At 44.1% G+C, this 20,581-nt stretch overlaps 1 protein-coding gene across 1 annotated transcript in view; it reads right to left on the bottom strand.

Annotated features, from left to right (window-relative positions):
• The window catches only part of LOC126484449 (uncharacterized), a 397,416-nt gene that overhangs the window by 258,660 nt on the left and 118,175 nt on the right, over positions 1 to 20,581 (bottom strand). The gene's annotated exons all lie outside the window — the stretch shown is intronic.

Below are 20,581 nucleotides of genomic sequence, written 5' to 3'. Positions count from 1 at the left end.
TATATATGAAGGTAGCTGCACGATCATCAATGGTATCTGTTCTTTCGGGAACAGATACTACCTTATATATATATATATATATATATATATATATATATATATATATATATATATATAGCTTAAATATGGCTACCCAGCCATTGACCTTCTTGTGCGAACGCACACGCAAGGCCCCAACTCGTACGGGACTTGGTAGATTAATCTGCCACGAGTAAAGAGGGTCATGGGCTAACATCTATTAGGCGCACTACGAATGTAGTGGTTTGAACATGTTGGCAATGGGGGTCTCATGGGGAGCGTGCAAGGGATAGGTCCCTGTAGGCGTACTATCCTCTGTGCCCGTGGTGGCTCAGATGGGTAGAGCGTCTGCCATGTAAGTAGGAGATCCCGAGTTCGAGTATTGGTGGGGGCACACATTTTCAACACGTCCCCAGTGATGTATATCAACGCCTGTTTGCAGCTAGGGTGTCGATTTAATTATCATTTTGAATGAAAATCGAAAATAATAAAATGGTAACAGCAGTTTAATATCGACACAGGGGTGACTAATGGTGAAAATAGAAAACCAACGATCCATAGACGGTACGACTCAACTTAAAATGTTGGAAACTGTTGTTTATCTTCTATTTTCTTTGTTTCGTGATTTACACTGGAAAAAATCAGTTCACATTTTGGCAGCCACATGCAAATCTGGCGCTGTGAACGCAAGAAAGACGTATAAATATGTTTATATATGTAATGGACTAGGAACGGGACGTAGGCAGTAAAGATGAGGCGCCGGCCGGTGTGGCCGTGCGGTTCTAGACGCTTCAGTCTGGAACCGCGTGACCGCTACGGTCGCAGGTTCGAATCCTGCCTCGGGCATGGATGTGTGATGTCCTTAGGTTAGTTAGGTTTAAGTAGTTCTAAGTTCTAGGGGACTGATGACCATAGATGTTAAGTCCCATAGTGCTCAGAGCCATTTGAACCATTTGTACCAAAGTTCAGGCAAGTATAAAAGGCGCAATGTTGATGTTATTACGAGTATAAACCGCCGCTTACGTAATTTGCTGAATATAAGCATCGGAAACGTCGACGAGATGCTGTACAGCGTCAGATTTGCACCTGGTGGTCGAAATTGGAACTGATTTTTTCCACTGTAGATCGGTTGAGACGCTGGTCAACCGACGCTAGTCCAACTCCACCTCACCCCTGCAGACTGACTAACTTTGCCTTCGCCACGGGCTCTAGTGTGGTGTCACCGCCAGACACCACACTTGCTAGGTGGTAGCCTTTAAATCGGCCGCGGTCCGTTAGTATACGTCGGACCCGCGTGTCGCCACTATCAGTGATTGCAGACCGAGCGCCGCCACACGGCAGGTCTAGTCTAGAGAGGCTCCCTAGCACTCGCCCAGTTGTACAGCCGACTTTGATAGCGATGGGTCACTGTCTACATACGCTCTCATTAGCAGAGACGACTGTTTAGCATAGCCTTCAGCTACGTCATTTGCTACGACCTAGCAAGGCGCCATATTCAGTTACTATTGACATTGATATTGTGAATCATATACCGTCAAGAGCGACGTTCATCATTAATGGATTAAAGTTAAGTATCAAACTAATTACGTCCGCTTTCTGAATTCTAATTCCTTGTTATGTTCCAGACCTCACGTCAGTATAGTTCTTCCCTCCTCACGCCAGCCTGCGTGAGCTAAAACGCGCGCATTTCGGACTCCACTAGTAACACGGTGTTGGCTCTTCTGCCAACAAAACACTATTAGCGGGCTGCGGCTGTGACTGCCGCGTTCTTGCAGCGGACGAATGTGGCACATGAAGTCAGTAATGTCACGCACGCTATTCCCTTGCGAAACGGCGCTTTTTACGGCTCCATTGACAGAGGGGGAACACAGGGCTTTCCGCGATGGCGTCAGGAGCCGTAGCCGCATCGCGCCGTTTCTTGCGCCGTGGGAAGACGCGAAGAATGGGTATTGTTCCGCGGGAGGCCCGCTAGCCACTAGCTGGCTAGGCAAGAGGAAGCGGGCGCCGCTAGCTCGCCCCAGCCAATAAGTGCGGGGCCCGCCGTGAGGCCGGCCAACACCGGAGCTGCTACTCACCGCTTTTTCCGGCTGCACCGTGCCAGCCGGGCCGCGGGGCGGGAGGCATCCCACGCTACACGACTTTCGTCCCGTCGAGGGGGAGCAAACGGAGGAAGCATTACCATCTAACACGTCGAGTGGCACGAAGCCGCCGGTGGGCACAGCAGAGCCTCACGCTTGATGCCCTGTGTCTCCCGGCGGCCACAAGCTCCATCCTGTTTAGAACAAGTTAAAATGGTTCAGATGGCTCTGAGCATTATGGGACTTAACATCTGAGGTCATCAATCCCCTAGAACTTGTTGTTGTTGTTGTTGTTGTGGTCTTCAGTCCTGAGACTGGTTTGATGCAGCTCTCCATGCTACTCTATCCTGTCCAAGCTGCTTCATCTCCCAGTACCTACTGCAGCCTACATCCTTCTGAATCTGCTTAGTGTATTCATCTCTTGGTCTCCTTCTACGATTTTTACCCTGGACGCTGCCCTCCAATACTAAATTGGTGATCTTATGATGCCTCATAATATGTCCTACCAACCGGTCCCTTCTTCTTGTCAATTTGTGCCACAAACTCCTCTTCTCCCCTATTCTATTCAATACCTCCTCATTAGTTATGTGATCTACCCATCTAATCCTCAGCAGTCTTCTGTAGCACCACATTTCAAAAGCTTCTATTCTCTTCTTGTCTAAACTATTTATCGTCCACGTTTCACTTCCATACATGGCGCCGCTCCCTACAAATACTTTTATAAACGACTTCCTGACATTTAAATCTATACTCGATGTTAACAAATTTTGCTTCTTCAGAAACGCTTTCCTTGCCATTGCCAGTCTACATTCTATATCCTCTCTACTTCTACCATCATCAGTTATTTTGCTCCCCAAATAGCAAAACTCCTTTACTACTTTAAGTGTCTCATTTCCTAATCTAATTCCCTCAGCATCACCCGACTTAATTCGACTACATTCCATTATCCTCATTTTGCTTTTGTTGATGTTCATCTTATATCCTCCTTTCAGACACTGTCCATTCCGTTCAACTGCTCTTCCAAGTCCTTTGCTGTCTCTGACAGAATTACAATGTCATCAGCGAACCTCAAAGTTTTTATTTCTTCTCCATGGATTTTAATACCTACTCCTTTATTGCTTGCTCAATATACAGACTGAATAGCATCGGGGAGAGGCTACAACCCTGTCTCACTCCCTTCCCAACCACTGCTTCCCTTTCGTGCCCCTCGACTCTTATAACTGCCATCTGCTTTCTGTACAAATTGTAAATAGCCTTTCGCTCCCTGTATTTTACCCCCGCCCCCTTCAGAATTTGGAAGAGAGTATTCCAATCAACATTGTCAAAAGCTTTCTCTTAGTTAGAATTACTTAAATCTAACTAACCTGAGGACATCATACACATCCATGCCCGCGGCAGGATTCGAACCTGCGACCGTAGCAGTCGCGCGGTTTCGGACTGAAGCGCCTAGAACCACTCGGCCACTGCGGCCGGCTTAGTAAAGGTACCAGTTTTAGGTTGGCGGGGGGGAGGGGGGGGGGGTAGTACATCATCACCGGACTTGGCAACGCACCGATCATGACGGTAGACATAGAGATAGATTAGTTACAGGTTTAGAATAGGATAATTAGATTAGCATAGAACTGCAGCGACAAAGTCATCGGACAGTCCAGTGCCAGGGGCACTCCCACTGGGATTAGCTCAGTGGGAAAGGCCAGCAAAATTAGGTTTGTTTCTTCTGGCACACCTGTGACGCTACAGGTAGAGTAGTCATAGTAACATGTTAAAAGTAGCATCAAAGTCTAACAGAAATAGAAAGTTCAATCCAATTATCATAACAACATGCGTAGTAAATAACAGTAGAATAGTCGCCATAGTGGTGAAGGCATTATAGTATAAACCTGTAGTGTTAGAGCCTGCCGGAGTGGCAGTGCGGTTGTAGGCGCTACAGTCTGGAGCCGAGCGACCGCTACGGTCGCAGGTTCGAATCCTGCCTCGGGCATGGATGTGTGTGATGTCCTTAGGTTAGTTAGGTTTAATTAGTTCTAAGTTCTAGACGACTGATGACCTCAGAAGCTAAGTCGCATAGTGCTCAGAGCCATTTGAACCATTTTGTAGTGTTAGAAAGCAAAAGCTGCAGATTGTCAATTGTAATAGTTAGAAATAGGGCCTACAACTGTACTTAGATAGTAGGTTAACTTGTATAATTATAATGATTTGAATAAAAGTACCAGTAAAATCCTAGATTCTTTAAAACAATGATCTTCAAATTTTTTTGGAGAGCGGCCAATACTAACATTATGATATGTCACGTTGGGCCGCATATGAACCGATCTTATTAATAACTGGTAACCTTCTTTCATTAGTATGTTATGTGCCGCTAACAGACTACAGTGAGGGCGCGATAAACTGACCGCCGGCCGCCAGGTACTGATTGTTAAAAGTCGTCACCATTCGGGAAACTTCGTATTGACCGTTCCCTGTTTCTGGTTTCTCTCACCCCCAGCGAACCAAAAATTGTGACATCGTAACTACCTGACGAAGTGTTCTTGTATCGCCTGTGGGCGGGGCAGATGATTAGTTGATTAATCAGAGTAACTGTACTTATATTTATATGCATTATGCAATTGCTGACACGATCACAAATGTTTATTAAACGTTTTCATGCCATTTTTCTTCTACTCATTGCGTTATATTAAAATAGCCTTAATTTATTTTTATATTCTTTGCTACAAATAAGTACCGCGTTTGAAGACAACAGTCTCTGTAATGTGCAGTCACGAATCCGTGTTCCTTCCGTGTCAAAATTTATGCCATAGCGGCTGATCGGTACAACTCGCGCAGGCCCTTGAATTGTCAGTAATGGAAGACAAACAATAAAACACCCGCCAGGTCAGCCGAGAGCGCTAATGCGCTGCTTCCTGGACTCGGGTAGGCGTCCCGGCACCAGATCGAATCCTCCCGGCAGCTTAACGACGGAGGCCAGTGTGCCGGTCAGTCTGGATGTGGCTTTTAGGCGGTTTTCCACATCCCACTAGGTGAATACCAGGCAGGTCCCCACGTCCCGCCTCAGTTACACGGCTCGCAGACATCTGAACGCATTCGCACTATTCCATGGATTAGACTAGACACAGACAGTTGGGGCACACTCAATCCGTACTGGGGGGTACAGGATGGCGGCAGGAAGGGTATCTGGCCACCCCTTAAATTAACCTTGCCAAATCCGATTAACCATGCTGACCCTACGTCATTGCGGGAAAATGGCACCAGCGAAAGAAAGAAGACAAAGAATAAAACATTCCCCTTCTCACATCCTCTAAGAACCACAGTGCTCGCATTGCTTACCCCTATGACCCTGATGTACGTGGCCGACTTTACTTATCTCACTGCCGAATTCACCAATATCGATTAAAACTAAGCACATCATAAAATGTTACTGTAAGTATTTTTGTTTATTATTGAGCAGGAAAACTGCACTCTTAATGTGAAACGTCCCCTTAGAAAAATTAATGAATTACTGTGCTGATAAACCTCTTACACTATTTGATTTTAAAACAGCTGAGCAGAACTGAACGTACTCAGACATTTCGCTCTTTACCTATTCTGATCAACATTAAACTGACACACAATATTTTTAGCGCAACGCAATCTGACTTTCAATAATCCCTACAAAAGAATGGCTCTGATTAACATTAACCTACAGCTTTCACAATCACTTACCTCACAAAAATCTTCGTTACTCGAACTACTGCAATACAGCGAGCACCACTACTGCCAGCTAAATAAAAGATTCTAACTACTGGAGGCACTAACTACTGATAGGCATAGTCAGCAAATGAAAGATTTTGATAGAGAACAAACAATGTATTTACCTTAATAGTGTTCAAAAGTCATAATATATATAGCAGTTCATGACATCCAGTCTTACAAATTTACTGTCTCTGATGGACACATGTCCAGATCAACCGCTCTCAAAACTCCGACATTTCTCTCCCCACATCCACCACTGCTGGCGGCTCACCTCCAACTGCGCAACACTACGCGCTCTTAACAGCCAACTGCCCAACACTACAATAGCATATACTCCAACAATGCAAACCAACCACAGCCTTCACACAACACAGTCAGTGATTTTCATACAGAGCGCTACGTGGCGTTACCAACATAAAAACCTAAACAGCCTACTTACAAATGAACAGGAAAACTGCACTCTTAAGTAGCTCTAAATGTGTCGACTGTTTGTGATTCGTCTGTTAGTTTCTAGATCATGTTATAAAATAGGCTGAGAACCGCTGGCCGCACCAATACTTCATTCGGGCCACATGGTGTCGCCGGGCGCAGTTTGACGACGACTGCTAAAAAGAATCGAACTTCCACTTATAAAACAACTTGAAGCGCCCAAGTACTTTACAAATGAGTTAATGTGTCAAATATTTGACGTTAAGCATGTAAGTGAGAAAAAGTTTACTTAAGGTATGAAATTACGCTTACAGTTTGTTGTAAGTCATTGAGTGCTCTCATTATGAAACACTGCTCGAATATAAACTGGGTTATCTGCGCTCCATTTGAAGCAAAAGCTAGATTTTCAAGCATCTCAATGTTTTTGATGTCATGTTTCCTGAACTATGTGTCGCACATCAATATAGTTCTGTTAGTAAATTAACTGATGCACGAAGATACCGTGTACAAACTGTGTAGCGTACAGAGCTATTAGTAAAAAAGTAATGAGTTAAAGCGCTATGCCTAATGTTGAAGTTTTACTGCTTGAACAGAGATAATATATCAAGTGATAAACTTTCTTCTTTCATCATTGTGTGAGGGGTACTTGGAAGCAAAAGTTCCGTAAAGGTTTGCCATTATCTGTAAAGTTTGTTGCAAGTTGATAAGTGCTCTCATTCTCAAATACTGGATGAATTAAGTCTGTGTACTTGCGTCCGTCAGTTGCGCTGCCTCACGACAAATGGTTCAAATGGCTCCGAGCACTATGGGACTTAACTTCTGAGGTCATCAGTCCCCTAGAACTTAGAACTACTTAAACCTAACTAACCTAAGGACATCACACACATCCATACCCGAGGCAGGATTCGAACCTGCGACCGTAGCGGTCGCGCGGTTCCAGACTATAGCGCCTAGAACCGCTCGGTCACCCCGGCCGGCCGCCTCACGACAAACCCGCAGTTCCTACCAGTAATATTTATCTTAATGGATTAAAATGTTAACATAAGATCATTCCTCTTCATGAGTAGATTATAACAGCACTTTAAAAATCAAACTTTTGTTGGCTCGTATACTGCAAGTAGTACTGGGTTCCGGGATTCCGTTTGGTAATATACACTGTGCAGTACCATTCAAGGTGTCCGCCCCTGGTAGCTGAGTGGTCCCTTAACCCATTTCATTTGAAGCTAAGCCGGCACGGTAGCTCAGCGTGTTCGGTCAGAGGACTGTGTGCTCTCTGTAATAAAAAAAACTGAGTCAAGGAACCAACGATCAACTTGAACGGATGTCTTGTGACGTCCGCCCAGACCAAACACAACGAACTTTACCGGGAAAAAAAAGTGGTCAGCGCGACGGAATGTTATACCAAACGGCCCGGGTTCGATTCACGGCTGGGTCCGAGATTTTCTCCGTTCAGGGACTGGGTGTTTGTTGTCCTTATCATCACCATTTCGTTCCCATCGACAAGCAAGTTGCCGAAGTGGGGTCAACTCGAAAGACTTGCACCAGGCGACCGGTCTACTCGACGGGAGGCCCTAGCCACACGCATTTCCATTATACCATTCAAGGTTCACATTTTCGAAACCAAGAAATTGCCTTATATTTGGGTCAAAGTGCCTACAAACTTCCTCTGTAACGGTGCGAAAGCGTGCCGCCCTGCGACGTCACACTCGGGCTCGGCAAAGCTTTGAAGAGCAGAGGTTTGACAAGGGCGAAGAAACGCGAAAGCTCAGAACTTAGCGTGAGGTGTAAGATGTGTAAACGACATTACATTGGCACCAAACTTCATCACAATTCAGCCAATGTCACCGTGTCGCACGACGGCAACGTCACCATACCACCTCTTACCCGCATCCCAACCCTTTCGTTGACGAACCTCGATGAACGTCAGAATCACGACGCCCAGCGTTGAAATCATGCGTTTATCTTATGAGTGGACGAGGTAAACGTTTCATACACACCACCGCACAGAATCGATACGAAAAGATCTGAGGAAGTGGCATAAACAGCGTCAGTAAAACCACCCCTTCCCTTGAGGCGTTGATTCCCAAACATTTGGTTGTCGAAAACGACAGTTCGCAGTGCGATGAGCAGCAGAACTATGTTCTCGACAACCTTTGACAATTCTCGAGGTATGAATTAAAATACGCCTTCAGTCACAATCTTCCGTGTTTTATTCAGTACACGATGCATTTCGGACCCTGTGGGTCCATCTTCAGGTGTAATTCGTCTTAATACATGATTCATTTACATGAGATGAAATGCATATCGTTTTCACGAAAAGGTTTGATGTTAGGTCAGACGCGGAAAATATGTCTGAAATAGTGGAAATTATGAATAGTGTAAACTTACCAAATAATCCAAGAAAAGCGTTTTTAATGTTTTAGTAACAGCAAAACGATGGAGGAAAAAACTTACGCTGTTGCTAAAATGTTAAAAACTCTTTTCTTGGATTATTTGGTAAGTTTACACTATTCATCTTTTCCACTATATCACACATTTTTCCGCGTCTGACTTACGAAGTTCGTAAGTCCCAGGGATTCAGCTCCGACGACGAGGTGAAGGAATTTCATAACTTTCTGAACAACACGGCGGCGAGCTGGTATGACATCGGCATACAAAAACTGCCACAGCGTCTACAAAAATGCATCGACAGAAATGGTGATTATGTTGAAAAATAGTTAAATGTTCAAGCTGTAAACTGATGTAAACCATTGTAGATACAAACGGGTCTATGTACTTATAAAGGAAATAGGAGACCTTACTTTTGGGATTACCCTCCTGCACTAACCTGTAATCTTGCAATGTTCATCACTTATGTACGCTACCTAGACAAATGTATCCCTAAATTTCATTACTCTACGTTAATAATGTTTTGACGCTGTGATTTCTTTCTCCGTCAGTGTAATACAATGACAGTTACATGCGCCTTGTTGATGAAACATTTACTGTGGATCAACGTTACCTGTAAAGTCGATCTTGAGTTGGCGAGGTGTTACGAGTTTAGTCTTGGTCGCAGTTGTAGCTTCTTACATTTGTACTTGCTGTAGATTTCTTGCAGTCCATTTCTTGATTATAACCAACAAAGTCGTTATCACTGGCACGGCTGCCGCTGTCAGTACTGCCCGCAAACGTATCTTACTCTTGAGAAAAACGTCGAAATGTTATTCTTCCAGCATCCTCAGTAATTTTTCAACAGTGAAACTAGTCGTTTCTCGATGTGTACAATCGGTTGACGATAGCGGATCCATCTGAGTCATTACCACTACCATCACCACCACCACCACCACCACCACCACCACTGCTACTAATACTACTACTACTTTACTACTATCACTACTACTATATCTATACTCCGCAAGCCACCTGACGGTTTGTGTCGGAGGGTTCTGGTACCACTAACTGATATCCCATTCCCTGTTCCATTCGCGAATGGCGCTTGGGAATTGTCGGTAAATCTCTATATTAGATTTCTCGAATGTTCCCGTTTTGGTTATTTCGCAAGACGTATGTGGGAGGTAGACAAGCTCTGTGCTTTCCACTTTTTGGGAGGACCAAATCGAGGGAAAATCTAAGACAAAAAAAGACGCATCACTAAGGAAGTATCCCAATGGGACAACTCGTGGTTGTCGGGTCTTACGGCTGACGACAGTCCGTTTGGTGTCCGACCGCTACCTGCGTTCGGCCACAGTTGGCTACTGCCTGCCAACATTGTCGAATAGTGGTGTCGCTCCTATTCAAATTTCGAGCGATTCGCTGATTACTCCAACTGGCGTGTACAGGGTGTCCCAGGAGGAACGGTGAATATTCAGTGGTATGACAGGAACGATCATCCAAAGGAAACCGAGCGAGCTGGCGCTGTGATTAGCACACTGGACTCGCATTCGGGAGGACGACGGTTCAATCCTGCGTCCGGCCATCCTGATTTACGTTTACCGTGATTTCCCTAAATCGCTCCAGGCAAATGGCGGGATACTTCCTTTGAAAGGGCACAGCCGACTTCCTCCCCTAATCCGATGAGACCGATGACCTCGCTGTCTGTTCTCCTCCCACAAACAACCCTTCAAAGGAAATAGGTCTCGTAAACATGCACTCAAATGCAACCTTAAGAGCTATGAGAACTTGTTCTGTAGAAGAGACATATTTTACAGAAGATGAACAAATATTCATAGTTCTTAAGGTGTGAACTTTAGAGTCCGTGTTTATTGGATATTTTTTCTTGTTTTGGTCCGTACTACCACCCCTCAAAATATGGCAAGCAAAGAGCTTGCAGTAGAAGGGCTTTTCCTCACACTATCGAAGATGAAGAAATGATAATAGATCTTAAGGTATGCCTTTTAAAGGCAGTGTTTACTATACTTTTTGCTTTGGATAATCATTCCTGTCATATCCCGGAATTTCGACAGTTTCTCGTGGGACACCCTGTATGTATTCAATCGGGGAATAACTCTAAGAGCGATTATATAAATACTTTGGACAATCGAACATGGGCGTCCGCAGAAATGTATCCAAGAGGGGGCAAGATTCCAAAAGTGCTATTTTTTATGCAATGTATACGAAGTACACATTTTAAATTTATTAATATGGGTTTGCAGCTAGGAAACCTTCGGAAACAACTATAAAACTGGTCGGTAGAATCAACTATTAACAGCCTAGGACCGAACAAAAATAGTCCTTGTCTCCTTGGTTAACAATGTTTTGTATAGCCGTAGCAACTAGACTTAGGAACTCAAAACTTTATTGCTGTTTTGCACCTCAAGTAGTTTAAGAACCATATAGTTTAAGAACTGTATAGCTTAAGAAGGCCCAGACGCCTTTCCGACCTTAATATGTCATACTTTTTTCCCTCTCTTTCAGCGGGGAAATTGGCATTTCCTTTGGATCTGGGCCCACCTATGAAGTATAGGTGAATATACTTACAGTATAGCTAAACCGTGTTCTTCACACTCTGCCACCATCCCTGTACTATGTAAAACTGAAGGAAGCCTCGGCAAGTCTTGACGGGTCAAACGCAAACCTGCTGTTAAGTTTAAGAAGTCCAACAGACGAAAGGGATGTTCCTGTGGGAACTGGGGCGGGTGTCGCGCTGGTACACTGCAGCCCTGTTTGTGCTGTGCTGGGTGTTGCAAACTGTCCCTTTCTGCAGACTGTTAATGGTTGTTCGAGTACTGCATTTTGGCAATGTTCCGTAAAGGTTAAAACCCAAAGGATTGAAAAACCACTTCGAAACCGCCTCCACGACAAGAAAACGGTACAATTTTCCCTGAGCAACATAACATCTAAACAATGTAGTGTTTACTAAAGCCGCAGAGTTTCCCCTGTGCTCGGCAACGCTAAATGTGCGGCTTAGTAGAAACAGAGACTCTGAAAAGCTGGCCTCTCTCCCTTGTGGATGGCTATGCCTTCGAACAAGTGTGTCGTGTCGTGTCGTGTAGGTTAACAGTCACCCGCACCGGAATGGTACCGGTGGTACCGGGAGCCATGAGCACGCACGTACTTCATACCTTCGTGCGAAAGTACAGAATAAGAGAAAGTGTACGTCAAATATGAATTTTCACGAGTGGCTGACCACTCGATTCGTTATCGCGTCGTAGAAACTACACTGATCCGTGCCACGACGGTTAAGCGCGCCCTCGTGGACAGGAACTGTGTATCGTGCAGTCTGTGCCTAGCACGGCGAAAAACGCTATCTGCGGAACTGTATCTATCGACAGTTAAGGTTACTCTGGGGCTGGAGTAGGAAGAGCACGGCCCACATTTTGCGTATACTTTCTGGTCTAAACAGGAAAATGATTTCATCAGTCTCCTGCGAGCGATTCTACAGTCTGTCCTTTCATCTCTCATGTGGATGTTAATGAATTGCAGGAACGCATTCTGTTGGTGGAAAAGGAGAACGCGGCCAAGTTTGTAGTGGTAGATTTTTTGTATGTATCCATATCTGCCTCCATCGGCTAACTTCTTTAGCTTTATTGCTTTCAAATGAAATGTAATTCACAGATATTATATCGTGTGCAACTTAAATGTCCTTTTCAATAAATAACTACGAAAATAATTTCTGCAGCAGTTAAATGCTATGCTTGTGTGATCTCACATTGTTGATTTTGTCGCCGTTGTTGCAAAACAACTGATGGACAACTGTCTTCCTATTTATATACTAACTCGTTAATAAAACATCTGTTCAAGTCATCTTCCGTTAAAATTCGCAAATAAACTGAAATGTTTAGAACAAGATCATACATTAATAAAGATTGAGAAAAAAGATCAATTCCGTACTGAACTGAATGTTCCTTAAGTCATCAAATAGTTATAGCAAAATTAAAATACAATGAAGTTCATTCACCTAAGAATATGAAAGAAATTCTCTCTTGACGCAAAACTTGCCATCTCAGGGACTAAATGTTCTTGTAATTTTATCTCACAGTTAACAGTGGTCTTGTATGCTTGCATAAATTTATTCTCACAGTGTCTTTATAGCTAAATGTTAAAATTTTTAACGACAACGATATAATATGGAAATGAATGGTTGCAATGTTAACTACAATGACACCATGCCACAGCAAAGTTTGCCAAAGGGGGTACATAGACGTTACAGGCACCGGTCATTCATCGTCGTAGTGAGTGTTCGCATATATCCATCCATATTTCTACCGGGCTCTTTACAAATTTGAAGGTTAAAAAAATATTGTCAGGTAGCGGGGTAACAACCTGACAGGACGCTTACTTACTATACCACGTGGCGAGAAAGAATGTGGTTGTAGTGGGTCTCCAGCTGTGGTGGCACACTCACCTGTAACAAAAAGAGACGCAAATCAGTCGCTACATTTTTTACAAAAAAAAGTAGCTTTGAGGTTATTATGAAGGAATTCCTCATAGGTGGAAAGAAGAATATCATAAAAACACACATATAAAGGAATTGAACGGGACAGGAATTAAATGAATGGATCACCGAGGAAAAATCAATGAAGATCGAGTGATATCAAATCGTAGCAGTACAACTGTTCAGATATGCTGCACCTGCAACGTAATTAATATGTCCTGACAGCTGTAAATTCGTCCTAGAGGAAGAATCCGTAACCAAGTTTTCTGCTAATTTCTAGTAGTCGCCTTATAATTAGATGAGATGTAAGTTTTATTCCCTAAATCGATAGTGAGTAGATTTTCGACGTTGTATACCGCTGTCTTTATCATCCAGTCACCACCAGGGTCATACCATTGGAATACACACTGCCTCTGTTAGTTAACCCTTTGAATTTGTAAATGCTAAAAAATGTAGTTTACTGAATCCGAGTAGATATTATTGGCGTGTAAAACTTGTTTATACGACAAAAGTAGATGAATGTATACACATCTTATCCATGTACACAGAGATTCAACTCCTAGAGAAACGACGTTGCACTTACGCGCCTTCAGAACCACAAGCCTGCAACCCGTTAAGCATTAATCCTGGGACTTTCCAATACATGAACTTGAAGTATAAGTTAATAATGATAGTGCCTTACACAATGTTGGTCTCCGCTACCTACAGGGGCGTAATGTATGACCATGTGAATAGGTGCACAACAAAGAGATTACTACAAATTGTCATCAAATCTGATCAAGGGATCGAGAATACTTACATGGAATTAACAAAAGCCGGCCGAAGTGGCCGTGCGGTTAAAGGCGCTGCAGTCTGGAACCGCAAGACCGCTACGGTCGCAGGTTCGAATCCTGCCTCGGGCATGGATGTTTGTGGTGTCCTTAGGTTAGTTAGGTTTAACTAGTTCTAAAGTTCTAGGGGACTAATGACCTCAGCAGTTGAGTCCCATGGTGCTCAGAGCCATTTGAACCATTTTTGAATTAATAAAAACGTAATTTGGATTACGCAAGATCCGCAGAAAGCGGCTATAATGACCTTGTGTTTGGAGTATTCTGAGAGTTGGAAGGAAACTGAACGTTAATGGAAAGTGATATTGATGTGGAGATGGGCTGGTACACAACTTTTAAGGTAATGAGGAGACAGACCAAGTAGAGAAGCGAGTGATGTGTAAAGAGCACGATGATGAAACTCCCTCTCAAAGTGGGCGGAAAAATGATAAAAATATAATCTAGATAAAGGACAGCGCTATGGACACACAAAATCACAGAACCCATGGCAGCAGTTGTCCCAGAAATCTTCTATACGCATTTCACTACTGAGATTTATTCGGGGGCTATATAAGACACATTTTCACCGTACTGGCGTACTGGTATACAAAAGTAATTTTGCAGCAATGAAGAAATATATAAATCACGTCAAGGTTTGGCTGAAAAATAGTCATGGAAAATCAATGAATCCGTAAATATTACGATGAGGCTGAATTAAGTCTACAGTTTGTATTTGGACACTGCTAATTACAAGGTGCAATATAAAGCAGAAATTAATAAGTTCAGAATTCCGCGGGCAATTGTATGCTATAGTGCTTGAACGGCTTGGGTGTAACACTGAGCATATCAACTGGGCAGAATATACTGTAGCAATGTGCAAGAAGACTACCAATTACCTCTATGCCATGAAAAAGTTTCACAACAAATTTCCACGTGATGTGAATTGTAAACACGGGCATCACTCCTTTTAGCGAACGTCCACTATCGTAATGTAATTCCGCAAGACACGGGTAATGGTCATTCTAGATGGTTAGAAACTAGGCATGAATGCTTGTGCGTGTCACATCTGCGACACTCGTCGATACGACCATATAAGTGGTTGCAGCCAGGCACGTTACATAACTACCACAGGCTATGTTTACTTCACCGGCTTCTCAGTGAGCAAGCACCCCGGTACCTCGCTTCATAGATTAAATACCTGTCAGCTCATTATAGTCGAAACATAAGGTCCCACTTAGTTAGTATCCCTGCTGTGCCCATTCATAGAACAAACACATTCGCAACTCCTTTGCCTTTGCTGCAGCACTCCACTGGTACAAGTTGGCTGCACTCTGCGTGCACTTAAGTGCCCTGTTGCATTTAAGAAAAAGCTGAAGCACTTCCTTCTGTCCTTCTCATTACGCTTTCCCCTAAAATTAACATGGCCAACTTTCGCTCTGCCAAATAGTGAAGCCGATACTCGTATCTTCTGCCACTTACTTTCTTTCCCGTTTCCTTTCTCTTTGGGTCACACCAAATTTCTTTTCCCTTCTATTCATTGACTGTAGGTTATATCATGTTCCTCTTTCTCTGCTTCTTGCACCCTTTTCTCTTATGCCCATTGTTGCTATCGCTCGTAATTAAAACCTAGCTTCCCGTAATTTCTGTTTATCGTTGCAGAGGGTCCGGCAGAATGAATAGTAGGATATGTAAAGTATCTAACCTGGGAACAAACTGCCATATTTATTGAAACACACATTGAAAACAACGAAAAATATCGTAAATACCTGACCTTGTCGGCTGGAGAGCGATCAATCAATCCAATGTAAAGGAAGCTTCTGTGTGAAGTTTTTTATTGCCTTGATCGCATGTATGCACACAGGATCACTAGTTTCGAAAAGACTAAGCTGCCATTTTCAGATCCACAGATCACGAAATCATGCAATGCGATACACCATACGTTTTTTTTCGTACTATGGAAGCAAACTCATAACAAAAAAACAGAGTAAAAATTAAAAAATTACAGCTGTGCCTTCCCATGAACAACATTAAACATTATAGCTGTGTCTTGCCATGTTCTGTTCTGTTTTTATTGTGAGTCCGTTTCAATGGTATGAAAACAAATGTGTGTTGTATCGCACTGCATGATTTCATAACCTGTACACTGAGGATCTGAAGATGGGAGCTTAGTGCTGTCGAAACTAGTAATCCAGTGCGCATACACGCGATCAAGGGAATAAAAAACCTGGTGCCAGAAGCTTTCTTTACATTAAACAAAAATATGTCAAATACTCCATTCATTTGGTTTTGAATATAACACCGTACAGATGGTCGGCTTCATTTTCTGTTCATTTCTCAAAGAGTCAAACGAAAACTTCAATCATCCGAGTCAGCATGTTCAGTGAGATCTCCTACACAGCAGTAAAATACTTTCCTTAGTTCAACCACGGTACACAATACCGTATACTCGACTACTGAAGTATCCCAAAAGAAGAGCTCAGGAGACAGTTAGGGGCCGGCCGCTGTGGCCGAGCGGTTCTAGGCGCTTCAATCCGGAACCGCGCTGCTGCTACGGTCGCAGGTTCGAATCCTGCTCGGGGATGGATGTGTGTGATGTCCTTAGGTTAGTTAGGGTTAAGTAGTTCTAGGTCTAGGGGACTGATGACCTCAGATGTTAAGTCCTATAGAGCTTAGAGCCATCTGAGCTTTTTTTCTTTAAGTCATGAAGCGTGAGCGAAGGTTCGTTGGGTAGCTGTATCCTGTTCGTTCGGTTTCTGCAGGACCAGCATTTTGTATGAGTGGACGTGCAGTTTATCACGTATGATGCGCCACAGGGGGAACGATATGTCATTGTTACCGCCAAGACATGTCTGGTGGGAGAACGATGAGGACTTCGCATGAGCGCTTGGCGCGCCTCCTTCACTCATCCGCGTTCCGCTGCGTCCTTTTCACCCTGGACTTGTCTGCTTTTGCACAAGATACAGCAGCGCAGTATTGCACACACTGTACTATCTTCCCATGGCCCGGGACTATCATGTCGTTTCAAATCGCAATGGGGACGATGTGTCTTGATACTCTAAACTCCAGAAGGATGTAACTGCAAACGGCAATCCTTCCTCAATGCAGGACGCACATACACTCATGCCCATGCTGATACATGGTGAAACAACGCTCTGGTGGACGGTTTGCGGGTTTAAATCACCTCGGGTATGACCAAGCGGTGTATTTGACCTGCGGTCGTCGCACGGTGGCCCTGGCAGCAGTCCACATTGCACAGGTGTGTTGGTGCATGTCAAAGTACAGTGTAGCGAGTAAGTGAGCAGACGTTTTCAGACGCGCTAATGGTGACTGTATGTTGAAAATGGCTCAAAGAACACATATTGATGACGATATGAGGGGTAGAATACTAGGGCGATTGGACACTGGTCAAACATAGCAGGTTGCATGGGCCCTCCGTGTGCCACAAAGTGCCGTGTGCTCAACATCATGGTAACGATTCCAGCAGACAGGATCGTGTCCAGGCGCTACAGTACGGGACGTCCACAGTGTACAACACCACCAGAAGACCGATATCTCACCATCAGTGCCCGCAGACGGCCACGGAGTACTGCAGGTAGCCTTGCTCGGGACCTTTCTGCAGCCACTGGAACAGTTGTCTCCAGACATACAGACGACTGAATAGAGACCTGCAAGGTGCATTCCACTGACCCCTGGTCACAGGAGAGACCGTAAAGCCTGGTGTCAAGAACACAGTATATGGTCATTGGAACAGTGGTCCCAGGTCATGTTCACGGACGAATCCAGGTATTGTCTGAACAGTGATTCTCGCCGGGTTTTCATCTGGCGTGAGCCAGGAACCAGATACCAACCCCTTAATGTCCTTGAAAGGGACCTGTAGGGAGGTCGTGGTTTGATGGTGTGGGGTGGGATTATGATTAGTGTACGTGCACCTCTGCATGTCTTTGACAGAGGAACTGCAACAGGTCAGGTGTATCGGGACGTCATTTTGCACCAGTACGTCTACCTATTCAGGGATGCAATGGGTCCCACCTTCCTCCTGATGGATGATAACGCACGGCCCCATCAAGCTGCCATCGTGGAGGAGTACTTTGAAACCGAAGAAATCAGGCGAATGGAGTGGCCTGCCTGTTCTCCGGACCTAAACCCCACGGAGCACGTCTGGGGTACTGTCGGTTGACGTATCACTGCACGTCTTCGTACCTCTAGGACACTTCAGGAGCTCCGACAGCCACTGGTGCATGAATGGTAGGCTATACCCCAGCAGCTGCTCGACCACCTGATCAAGAGTACGCCAACCCGTTGTGCGGCCTGTGTACGTGTGCATGGTGATCATATCCCATACTGATGTCGGGGTACATGCGCAGGGCGCAGTGGCGTTTTGTAGCACATTTCTTTCGGGACGGTTTTCTCAACTCATCACCAATACCGTGGACCTTCAGATCTGTGTCATGTGTGTTCCCTATGTGCCGATGTTATTAGCGCCAGTTTTGTGCAGTGCCACGTTGTGTGGCACCACATTCTGCAATCATTCTTAATTTATACACGTATTTCGCGCAGGTGCAAAAGCGATGACGTATTATGTGATTCAAATCTTACTATTCATTCTGCCGGACCATGTACTTATCAGGCATGAATATGAACTGTGTGTGTGTGTGTGTGTGTGTGTGTGTGTGTGTGTTTTGTTGTCAGTACTACTTTAATTTTTAATGTGTAAATTTAGTATAACATGTTTATCCTGATATGTGTAACGTAAAATACTCCCTTAGTCACAAAAGTTCCAAGATACGCTTTTTAGTTTGCAGTACTAAAAGGGAGCAAATGGTTTTATTGTACCTGCTATGTATGCGTCTTTGAAATGACCTTGACCATGTTTCTGCACACACCCACTTAGCAACACACTGTTTTGGTTCTTGGCGCATTAGTTACGGTGATACAACAGTGCTGAGTGTAAGCAAAGAGTGAACATCAAGATCTGCGTTGAGTTAGGTGAAAAACTCTAGTGACACGTGGACAGTGATTAAGCGAGCACATGCAGACGAGACGCTTTAATTAAGTCGTGTTTGCGAGTGGCACAAAAGGTTTCGTGCAGGCAGAGATTCAGTGCAAGACGATCCCAGAGGTTTTCACCCGTCTGCAGCACACACCGATGCAAATATGGTCTGTGGAGCGTCATGTAATTGTGCTCGCGATATCAGAAGAACTTAATTTGAATTGTGATGTGTCTACATCTACGTCTACGTGGTTACTCTACCATTCACAATAAAGTGCCTGGCAGAGGGTTCAATGAACCACCTTCAAGCTGTCTCTCCACCGTTCCACTCTCGAACGGCACGCGGGAAAAACGAGCACTTAAATTTTTCTGTGCGAACCCTGATTTCTCTTATTTTATCGTGATGATCATTTCTCCCTATGTAGGTGAGTGCCAACAGAATGTTTTTGCAATCGGTGGAGAAAACTGGTGATTGAAATTTCATGAGAAGATCCTGTCGCAACGATAAACACCTTTGTTTTAATGATTGCCACTCCAATTCACGTATGATGTCTGTGACGCTATCTACCCTATTTCGCGATAATACAAATGAGCTGCCCTTCTTTGTACTTTCTCGACGTCATCCGTCAGTCCCACCTGATGCGGATCCCACACCACACAGCAGTACTCCAGAATAGGCCTGACAATCGTGGCGTAAGCAATCTCTTTAGTAGACCTGTTGCACCTTCTAAGAGTTCTGCCAATGAATCGCAGTCTTTGGTTTGCTCTATCCACAATATTATCTATTTGATCATTGCAATTTTGGTTATTTGTAATTGTAATCCCTAAGTATTTAGCTGAATTTACAGTCCTCAGATTTGTGTGACTTATCACGTAATAGAAATTTAGCTGATTTCTTTTAGTACTCATGTGAATAACTTAACACTTTTCCTTATTCAGGGTCAGATGTTCAAATGTGTGTGAAATCTTATAGGACTTAACTGCTAAGGTCATCAGTCCCTAAGCTTACACCCATGCCCGAGGGAGGACTCGAACCTCCGCCGGGACTAGCCGCACAGTCCATGACTGCAGCGCCCTAGACCGCTCGGCTAATCCTTCGCGGCATTCAGGGTCAATTGCCACTTTTCGCACCGTACAGATATCTTATCTAAATCATTTTTCCAAGTCGTTTTGATCATCTGATGACTTTAAAAGATGGTAAATGACAGCATCATCTGGAAACAATCTAAGACGGCTACTCAGATTGTCTCCTATGTCGTTAATATAGATCAGGAACAATAGGGGGCCTATAACACTTCCTTGGGGAACGCCAGGTATTACTTGTGCTTTACTCGATGTCTTTCCGTCTATTACTACGAACTGTGATCTTTCTGACGGGAAATCACGAATCCAGTCTCACAACTGAGGCGATACTCCGTAGACACGCAGTTTGGTTAGAAGACGCTTGTGAGGAACGGTGTCGGAAGCCTTCTGGAAATCTAGAAATATGGAATCAACTTGACGTCCCCTGTCGATAACATTTATTACTTCATGAGTATGAAGAGCTAGTTGTGTTTCACAGGAACGATATTTTCTGAATCCGTGCTATGAGTCAATAAATCGTTTTCTTCGAGGTACTTCATGATGTTCGAATACAGTATATGTTCAAAAACCCTTCTGCAAATCGATGTTACTGATA

Source organism: Schistocerca serialis, chromosome 6, assembly GCF_023864345.2.
Source record: "Schistocerca serialis cubense isolate TAMUIC-IGC-003099 chromosome 6, iqSchSeri2.2, whole genome shotgun sequence".
Classification (NCBI taxonomy): domain Eukaryota; kingdom Metazoa; phylum Arthropoda; class Insecta; order Orthoptera; family Acrididae; genus Schistocerca; species Schistocerca serialis.
Note: the sequence above shows the minus strand (reverse complement) of the source record. Positions and strands in the feature narration are given on the sequence as shown.